Source organism: Spinacia oleracea, chromosome 4 (assembly GCF_020520425.1).
Source record: "Spinacia oleracea cultivar Varoflay chromosome 4, BTI_SOV_V1, whole genome shotgun sequence".
Taxonomy (NCBI): Eukaryota; Viridiplantae; Streptophyta; class Magnoliopsida; order Caryophyllales; family Amaranthaceae; genus Spinacia; species Spinacia oleracea.
The window spans coordinates 103,939,779-103,949,416 of NC_079490.1; the positions used below are offsets into that span (position 1 = coordinate 103,939,779).

The 9,638-nt window shown below is 36.8% G+C and overlaps 1 long non-coding RNA gene across 3 annotated transcripts; it reads left to right on the top strand.

Annotated features, from left to right (window-relative positions):
* Positions 1-5,742: 5,742 nt before the first annotated feature.
* On the top strand, positions 5,743-7,514 carry LOC130472530 (uncharacterized). Of its 3 annotated transcripts, XR_008933056.1 has the most exons (4): positions 5,743-5,981; positions 6,088-6,241; positions 6,455-6,657; positions 7,181-7,514. It is a non-coding gene; the product is annotated as an uncharacterized lncRNA (long non-coding RNA). The 3 variants fall into 3 exon arrangements; XR_008933054.1 differs by having other exon boundaries at positions 5,743-6,241; XR_008933055.1 differs by having other exon boundaries at positions 5,743-6,241; positions 7,194-7,514.
* Positions 7,515-9,638: the final 2,124 nt, after the last annotated feature.

The window sequence follows — 9,638 nt, forward strand, 5'->3', positions numbered from 1 at the left end:
GCAACAAACACCTTGTTCTCAGATGTATTGTAGAAGTAATACACCTTTGTTTCCTTTGGATAGCCCACAAGGATACATTTGTCAGATTTTGGATGAAGTTTGTCTGAAGTTAATCGCTTGACGTATACTTCACATCCCCAAATCTTAAGAAAAGACACATTTGGAGGCTTTCCAAACCATAACTCATATGGATTCTTTTCAACAGCTTTAGACGGAGCTCTAGCTGTATTTAGTGCATGTCCCCAAAATTCTATTGGAAGTTCGGCCTGACTCATCATTGACCTAACCATGTCTAGCAAGGTTCTGTTCCTCCATTCCGACACACAGTTCCATTGTGGTGTTCCAGGAGGAGTCAATTCTGATAGAATTCCACATTCTTTCAGATGGTCATCAAATTCATAGCTCAGATATTCACCGCCTCTATCAGACCGCAGTGCTTTAATCTTCTTGCCTACTTGATTCTCTACTTCACTCTGAAATTCCTTGAATTTGTCAAACGATTCAGACTTATGCTTCATTAGGTAGACATAACCATATCTACTGAATTCATCAGTTAAAGTGATAAAGTAGCTTAAACCACCTCTAGCATTTGTACTCATTGGTCCACATACATCTGTATGGATTAAACCCAATAGTTCATTTGCTCTTTCTCCAACTTTAGAGAAAGGTTGCTTTGTCATTTTGCCAAGTAAACATGATTCGCACTTACCATAATCCTCTAAGTCAAATGGTTCTAGAATTCCTTCCTTTTGAAGTCTTTCTATGCGTTTCAGATTAATATGGCCTAATCGACAATGCCACAGATAGGTGAGATCTGAATCATCCTTTTTGGCCTTTTTGGTATTTATGTTATAAAATTGTTTGTCGTGATCTAATAAATAAAGTCCATTGACTAATCTAGCAGATCCATAAAACATGTCTTTAAAATAAAACGAACAACTATTGTTTTTTATTAAAAAGGAAAATCCCTTAGCATATAAGCAAGAAACAGAAATGATGTTTTTAGTAAGACTTGGAACATGGAAACACTCTTCCAGTTCCAAAACTAGCCCAGAGGGCAACGACAAATAATAAGTTCCTACAGCTAATGCAGCAATCCGTGCTCCATTTCCCACTCGTAGGTCGACTTCACCCTTGCTTAACTTTCTACTTCTTCTTAGTCCCTGTGGATTGGAACATAAGTGTGAGCCACAACCTGTATCTAATACCCAAGAAGTTGAATTAGCAAGTATACAGTCTATAACGAAAATACCTGAAGATTGAACGACTGTTCCGTTCTTCTGATCTTCCTTTAGCTTCAAGCAATCTCTCTTCCAATGTCCCTTCTTCTTGCAGTAGAAGCATTCGGATTCAGAAGTGGGTTGACTGACCTTCCTCTTTTCAGATTTGGCGCCAGCTGGTTGCTTAGTCTGGCTGGCCTTATTGCCACCTTTCTTAGCATTACTCTTCTTTTTAGATTTCTTGAACTTGCCCCCGCGCACCATAAGCACATCTTGCTTATCAATTTTGAGCGTCTTTTCAGCGGTTTTCAGCATACCGTGAAGCTTAGTTAGCGTTTTGTCCAGACTATTCATACTGTTGTTCAGCTTGAACTGATCATACCCGCTTTGAAGAGAATGGAGGATGGTGTCTATAGCCATTTCCTGAGAGAATTGCTGATCCAGCCGACTCATATTCTCAATGAGTCCAATCATTTTGAGAACATGTGGACTTACGGGCTCGCCTTTCTTAAGCTTGGTCTCGAGAATTTGCCTATGAGTCTCGAATCTTTCGACTCGAGCCAGATCTTGGAACATGTTCTTTAACTCACTGATGATCGTGAAAGCATCTGAGTTGATGAACGTTTTCTGCAGATCTGCACTCATGGTTGCGAGCATTAGACATTTCACATCCTTGTTGGCATCAATCCAACGATTGAGGGCTGCCTGAGTGACCCCGTCGCCTGCGGCTTCGGGCATCGCCTCTTCCATGACATACTTCTTTTCTTCCTGCATAAGAACTATTTGCAAGTTCCTTTGCCAGTCAAGGAAGTTTTTCCCGCTCAACTTCTCCTTTTCGAGAATTGATCGAATGTTGAATGAATTGTTGTTTTCCATAATTAAAACTACAATTGAAAAAGAATAAACAAATAAATAATCATTCACAGTGTCTCTTAATAAACTTAAATTCTAGCATACATGCATAATTCAATGTTCATTAAGCATTTTATTCAAGTTATGTGTTCCGGCAGGTGTGAATATAATGATTCCAAGATCCTAAAAACCATTGAAGAATTAAGCACATTATGTATTTAGACTCAATTCTAAAATCTTTTAGGTAAGCAAAAGCCTTTTGCTAATAGTCTAGAAACTACTCTTGGTTGATAGGTACGTCTAAGAACTTATTAGGTAAACCTATCGATTTTGCCACGACATAAAAGGACTCCTTACTTATATCGTTGAGTTTCACCAAAACTAACATGTACTCACAATTATTTGTGTACCTTACCCCTTTCGGACCAATAAGTAACACCTCGCTGAGCGAAAACAATTACTAGATTGATGTAAAGGATATCCAAGTAAGTGTTTATTTTGGCATGCATGGCACCTTTTAACTCAATTTATAAGTTTGGAACTTAAGGCTCTTACTATGTTGGATAGATTTTAAGTGAACTAAAATCCTTAATCATGCAACATAATCAAGCAACAATCTCATGCATAATTAAGACATATTTAAAGCAATAAATAACTTAAAGCATGCATAAGATAAATGTGATCTAGTATGGCCCGACTTCATCTTGAAGCTTCAACTTCAAAGTCTGTCATGAAAATGGATTGAAAACTCCGTCTTGAATTCCACCGTGGGAGGCGCCATTTTCTTCAAATAGGATAAGCTATAATTAAACTAATTACAACTATTTGATGGTACGCAGACCATATTTAAATTGAAAAACAAATTTGGCGCATTAGACCAATTACATTCAAATTAATGGTACGCAGACCATATTTTCTATCCTATTTGGGCCATACTAGTCACTCTATAACCTGCAAAACAGTACATATACAATATATACCATTCATCCATTCATTATCATGAATGGCCCACATAGCTGGTTAGTGCATCACATAATATTTGCAGCAATTAATCAAGGGCACCAATAATCTACCAATTATCCAGTCCTTATTAATTCTAATCAAGTTGTTTAACCTTAAAGGATTTGTAGACCTAATCAAGAGTTTATGACTAAAAGGCTCCCACTTAAACCAATAAATTCATATGCTTTACTAATTTTAAACATAAAAATGTATTTCTAGTCTAACCGGAAACATACAAATTTAATTAAAATTTAAAGCTCATATAAAATTTATAATCGAATCCATTAATTTAATTTATTTCAGTTGAATTAAACGAATTTAAAATAATTCAAGGATTAATTTTAGTAAAATAATTAGTATAAATAAAATTTATAATAATTATAATATTCAAAATTAAAATCCGAGAAAACAATTTAAATTAATTAAAATTATTTCCGAACTGAAATAAAATTAAATTTGAAACGACTCAATCGAGACACGACGAGGCACTTGGGCTTGCGCCCCAAGCCCCATCGAGTGCACGAGGCTTAGCGCCCCTTGATTGTTCGTACAGCAACACGCAAGCAACCACACGCAACGCAGCACTGCAGGCCATGCTGCGCGCGCCCGCTTGCTCGTCGCCTTGCGTCTGCTTGCTTGCTGGGCGTGGCAGCGCGCGCTGTCACTAGTAGAAAAATATTTATTTGCTGCTATGCGTTAGTGGCGTTAATTCAAAACCGCCTCTAACTAAATGATAAAATGGAGGAATCAGGTGAAGGAGCATTCATTGGCGGCGTTAGTTTTAATTATAACGCCTCGAATCGGTGTTAATTTTTAGTTAGCGGCGTCTTCATGTATAACGCTGCAGTGTTCTAGCTCCCAATGCAGGAACAAAATTTCACCCCGCGCATAATTCTTTGTTTAGGTTCTCGTCATTTCATAAAACCTCCTCCCTAAACTGGGTCTGACTCTGAACTCTTTCTTCACCAGTGAGTCTCGCCGGAAAAATGAAGCTTGAGATTCATCTCCACCGTCATTGTCTGGCCTTCGAACTCATATCCACCGTCGCCGTTCTTACTAAAGGTAAATTATGCTTCCACTCGTCTCTCCTCCTCCTTGCCATTTTTTCCGTTCAATTACTATATTCCCCTTGTTTCAGTCTCTCAATTTTACATGAATATGTTTGAATTATCGAATTATTTCTCTCTTGCTCTCCCCTCTCCTCTCTCCCGCTGAAACTGTAAAACCCTAATTATCAATTTCAAATTTTCGCTTAAAAACCTTAGAAATCCTTCGAATTTGAGGTCAGGTAATTTCGTGTGTCTAATTTATTATGAAAATTTGATTTTTAGGTCAGGTGCTTGGAAGAAAGAGGACCTCAAATTTGAGAGAAACACGAGTTTTATTCCAGTAAGACATACTTTTACTTGCTAAAACATGAGTTTTACTTTAATTGTCTATTTATATTTTCTGGGTTTGGTTTGAAATGAGTGCAGAAATCAGGGAGGTTGTTGCAACATCAAGTGCTATAATATAATTCAGAAGGTGAATTTTTAAATTGAAGTTATTAATTTTTGTTGTTCTGATAATTAACTTGAGTGAGTTGTTATGGTATCGTTATTTTGTTTCAACTTTCATTATCTCTTGCTGTTGGATCTTTTCAATACACTAAATTATGGTGATTTAGCAAGTACTTAGTTCTACTTTAGGTGATTAAAATTAAACAATCAAATGATTGAGAAAATTTGGACTTATACAACTTTTTCTTGTACGACTACTGATTATGGTGATATAAAGTCTAAAGAATGTCTGTACATACTGTAGTATATTAAGTTTTGATATTGTAGTGGTAGTGTTGGACACTGTTGTTTGATTGTTATTGTTGAGGAACATATGAGTTATATTACACGGTTATATTGTTCATTGTTTCTCTTTCGAACTAGACGTCGGCAATACAAGAGTATAGAGTAATACACTTAGCTTAAATCTGAGGTTTCAATCCCCTTGTTTTATAAATGTATCTTGGCGGTGCTTAAATTTTTAGTATCTTTACCAGGAAGGGGAAAAAGTGTCTTGTGGTAGGTGATAAGTCTTGCTACTTCGTTGAATCTTAGCCCAGAAACACACCTGACTAATCAATTTTCAGAAGGCGACAAAGGGTGTGTCCCTCATCTCTCTGTGTAAAGTAGGTCGCAGTTCAGATAGTTGAGTCTGCTCTTTAGCTAGAAGTCTTATTGTGGAAGAAGTTTATTAGAACCTATCTTTATTTATTGTTGGAGGTTGCTAAATTTTGATTGCATATGTAGGAGTATCATACTAGCTCACTGTAGGACAAAAGAACTCAATTACCAGCTTTTCTGGTTTAGTTTTGAGCAGCATATTGTAGAGATTTGAAGAAATTAAACAACTCCTGAAATAGATTGGCATTTGTTGCTTCTGATGTATTGTGATGTTGATGTCTGATGTATTGTTGCTTCTACTATACTGTGTTGTTGCTATCTGTTGTTGTTGTTGTTATACTATGCTGTTATTATGAGATGTTATTGCTGCTATGCACAATCTGTTGTTGATGTTGTTGTTGTTCTAAGTTGTAGCATCTGCTGTTATGCACAAGTTATTGCTGGTATAGATTTAGATAACTTTTACACTTCTTTTCGTATTATTTATCTACTATGTTTCAGCTAGGAGACCGTGGTTGATAAGAAACAAGTGATATTTGAAAATTAGGTGGCCCGAACCACTTCTTTTTCCTTAAGTTTCCTACTTTGAGTATAGAGCGTTCTTGCTTACAGGCACTCACCTCTACACAACATTAGGAGACAATGGGAGCTATCATCTGATCGAACTGCACAGTACCCATCTACCATGTTATTGCCAGCTGACCATGATGATCGTGTGGTGCCTTTGCACTCACTTAAATAGTTGGCTGTGTGTTCTCTGAAACTGCTGCAGTGCATGCTTTTTCTTGTCACTAAGTGATACCATGCCGCACACGCCTTTCCTTTCCTAAAATATGTACTGTATTATATTGCAGACATTGCAACATGTTCCTTGCACAAGCTTGGAGAATAGCCCTCAAAAGAATCTAATTATTGATAGAACTAAGTTTAAGGCTGGTCATGGAGCAGGACGCCCAACTCAAAAGATGGTTGGTACCCTATAATGCGAGTTCGTGTTGAAAACATCAGGTATAATCAGGTTAACTTTGGTATACTTAGAAAACTAATGCAGCAAAAATGAATATCTACCTTTTATCTAGTGTAGATTCTAGTTGTAGATTGCAGATGTAATTTCTATGCTGGTATATGTGATGAAAGACAAATTAAGGAGCTTGGTTAATGGGTTTTTAGATTTGAGTTAAGGTAACAACAGTCCTAACAGGTGATCTGATTGTGATCCAGGAAGGCTTGAACATAACAGCAACGAAAGATTGGACAAACTTCAGACTGTAAGCTTCAGTGGAGTGTAGTGTGGCCCAGAATGATGATCTTGATGGTAAATAGAGTTTTAATCTCGCAATGCTGCAGGGTACTTACTTAATTACCTAAGGTGGAATATGCATCAAGTCTGACAGACAAATAGGGAGGGCAGCAGACAAAACTTGGTTAGTACAACTTTAATTCTGTATGCTTAAATCAAGTTTAATTTTGTATGATTTTTCATGATTTTTTTTGGTTGACATTCAAATCCTGATTTGATCTTTCTTTTCCTAATATTCTAGAGGTTTACCTCTATTTAACTCCCACTATCCAGAAACTGTGAAATATGTTGTTGAGTTCCATATTAGTTCCATTTTATGATAATAATTGTCTTTGTAATTAACTTAATAACCTTTTTCCCCCTTCTTGTCTCTGTAATTAGTTACCTATACCACACACACACCCCCCCCCCTCTCCCTCTAAATATAAATATCATTATAGAAGAGAATCCTGACAACTTCCTAATCACCATGGGAAGAAGTATGGCATTCTGTTGATCATCATGTGACCTGACAACTTCCTAATCCTGATAGCTTATTGTTCACTCATTTTTACCACATCCCTTTTCTCTAAGCTCCTTCACTTCTTCGTACTCATTTAGATGATTTAAAGTTTATTGTATGTGTCAACTTATTTTATGATATATAGATTATTTTGTTAGGTTTGCACGTCACTAAGTGGAGAGCGTTTCACCAATGAGCAAATTGATGAAATACGAGACAAATGGGAATCATACTTCACCGAACATTGTGTGTAAATAACCTTTCATCGATCTCTTTTTGTGGATGTTTCCTGCTATTGAAGTCATATATAATTGCCTTATTATATTTTTGGTGCAAAATTGTAACGTACGAAGTGTAAAAGACATGGTTACGTTCGACTTCAAACGTAACTATTTAGTTGGTTTATTTTTGTAAACATATGATGGTGGTATTATATGTAAAAATCAAAGTTTATTGGAAGTTATTGGTGGTTGATGATACTTTTGGACATTGTATAAATGTGGCGTGAGTACAGGTTCTACATTTTTTGGCTTATTGAATATAGAAAATAAATTATTTTATAAAACAAAATTACACATTATTCGCGGCATTTTAACTCCTGAAATTTTACAAAGTTTGAGGCGTTTAGGTACAAAACGCCGCCTAACAATACTATTAATTTGAGGCGTTTTTCTACGTATACGCCGCAAATGAATCATTAATTAGAGGCGTTTTTTAACGCCGCAAATCAATCCTATTCATTTGCTGCCACTCTATTTGCTGCTACGCCAAAAACGCCGCAAATGAATATAAAAGTGACGCCTCAAATGAATGTTTTTCTACTAGTGTGTGGCGCAGCACGCTTGCTGCCCACACGCGTCTGCCACTAGCTTACGCCTTGCCCTTCGCCCTTGCCCACTCGCCCACATGCGCACAGCACTCGACACAGGGCAGCGTGCTACCTTGTGCTCGTGTGCCATGGCCCTTGCTCGTTGCATCGTACCGCATGGGCGACGAGCTCCCTTGCTCGTCGTCGCATGCCCGCACTATACAACATCCTTTAAGGGTAACACGTAGCGTCCATTGCTTTGTGCGTGCAAGTTTTATGAGCGAATTGCATAAAAATTAAAACTTTTATTTCCAAAATTAATGACAAATTAATAAATCATATTAATTTCATAATTTTAGGGCGAAAAATCGAAAATTTATTAATCAATTAATTTCCGATTAACATGGATTCAAATCTAGGTCATAAAAATTTAAAATTTAACACAAATTAACAATTTTTATGGTGGTTTTTAATCATTGGTACTTAATTAAATTATTAATTAATTATGAAAATCAAATTAATTCTAAATTATTCGAATTTCAACAAATTAATCATAATTACAAATTAGGTTGTATAATTAACAAGGCTAGGCATTCAAACTTGTTAAACATATACAGTAGGTCAATCAAAGATTCAAGATTTATCAACAAGAATCGCAAATATTCAATTTAACATCTTAAATTTACAAACTTTTGCGTTCGAAAAACTAAAACCTTCGAAAAGTCATAGTTAGGCTTCGAATTAGGGAATTCTGGGTTCGGCCGAAAAAAATAATTTTGTCAAAATTTTAGAATGCCTTTTACATGCGGAATTGACACAAAAATCACTCGATTTGGATGAGTAACGAAGAAACTGCCGAAAAACTGCAAGCGTACATATAATTAAATAAACGCAATTTGCAATTAATTACGTAAATTAATCACCCCTTTAATTCTTTGAAAATTTGTAAAACTTAACCATGTTCACGCAATTTAGATTATGAAAATAATAAGAGGCTCTGATACCACTGTTAGGTTATGATACATATGAATAAACATAAATCATGCGGAAAAACCATAAAGGCAGGAAACATATTATTTACACATAATCATTTAGCATAATTCAGATGCATACACTTTGTAGCGTGCCCTCCCTAGCTGCGCCCGAACCGAACAAGAACAAGTCTTTAGGACTCCAAGTGTCGTCCCTCCGTAGATAGTCCACAGCACGTCCGGATCCGCCATAAGCTTGACCAACTAGAATCACCCATAAGGTTACTAGGATTTTCGGCTAATAGGTTGCAAGTGTTTGGCTGATTTTTGCTTCAAAATCTTACCTTTAGAATACTTCGATTGTGTGTTAAATATGTGACCCTAGCCCTATATTTATAGAGTTTATGGAAATGAATTATAATCCTACCAGGATATGGATTTATTAATTAGAATCCTATTAGAACTCTAAATAATAAATTTAATCTTTTAGGATTAGGATTTAATCAATGCACGAATTCCAATAGGGTTAGGATTCGTTACGAACACGAGTGTTGCACGACTACGAGCATCGCACCACCCGCGCAGGCCTTGCGGCCCACACGAGCAGTCGCTGCTCGCAGCCCACGAGCACCTGCTCCGCGCGCGCCTACGGCCTTGCTGGGCCTGGCGAGGATGTGGCCTTCGTGTTGGGCGCTTGGCTTGCTGGATAATATTTATATTTCCGATACGATCCATATTTCCGTTTCCGGCAATATCATCGTTTCCGGAGTATTCATTTCTTGCTTGTGACGATCTCAGCTCCCACTGAAACCAAGATCCGTCGA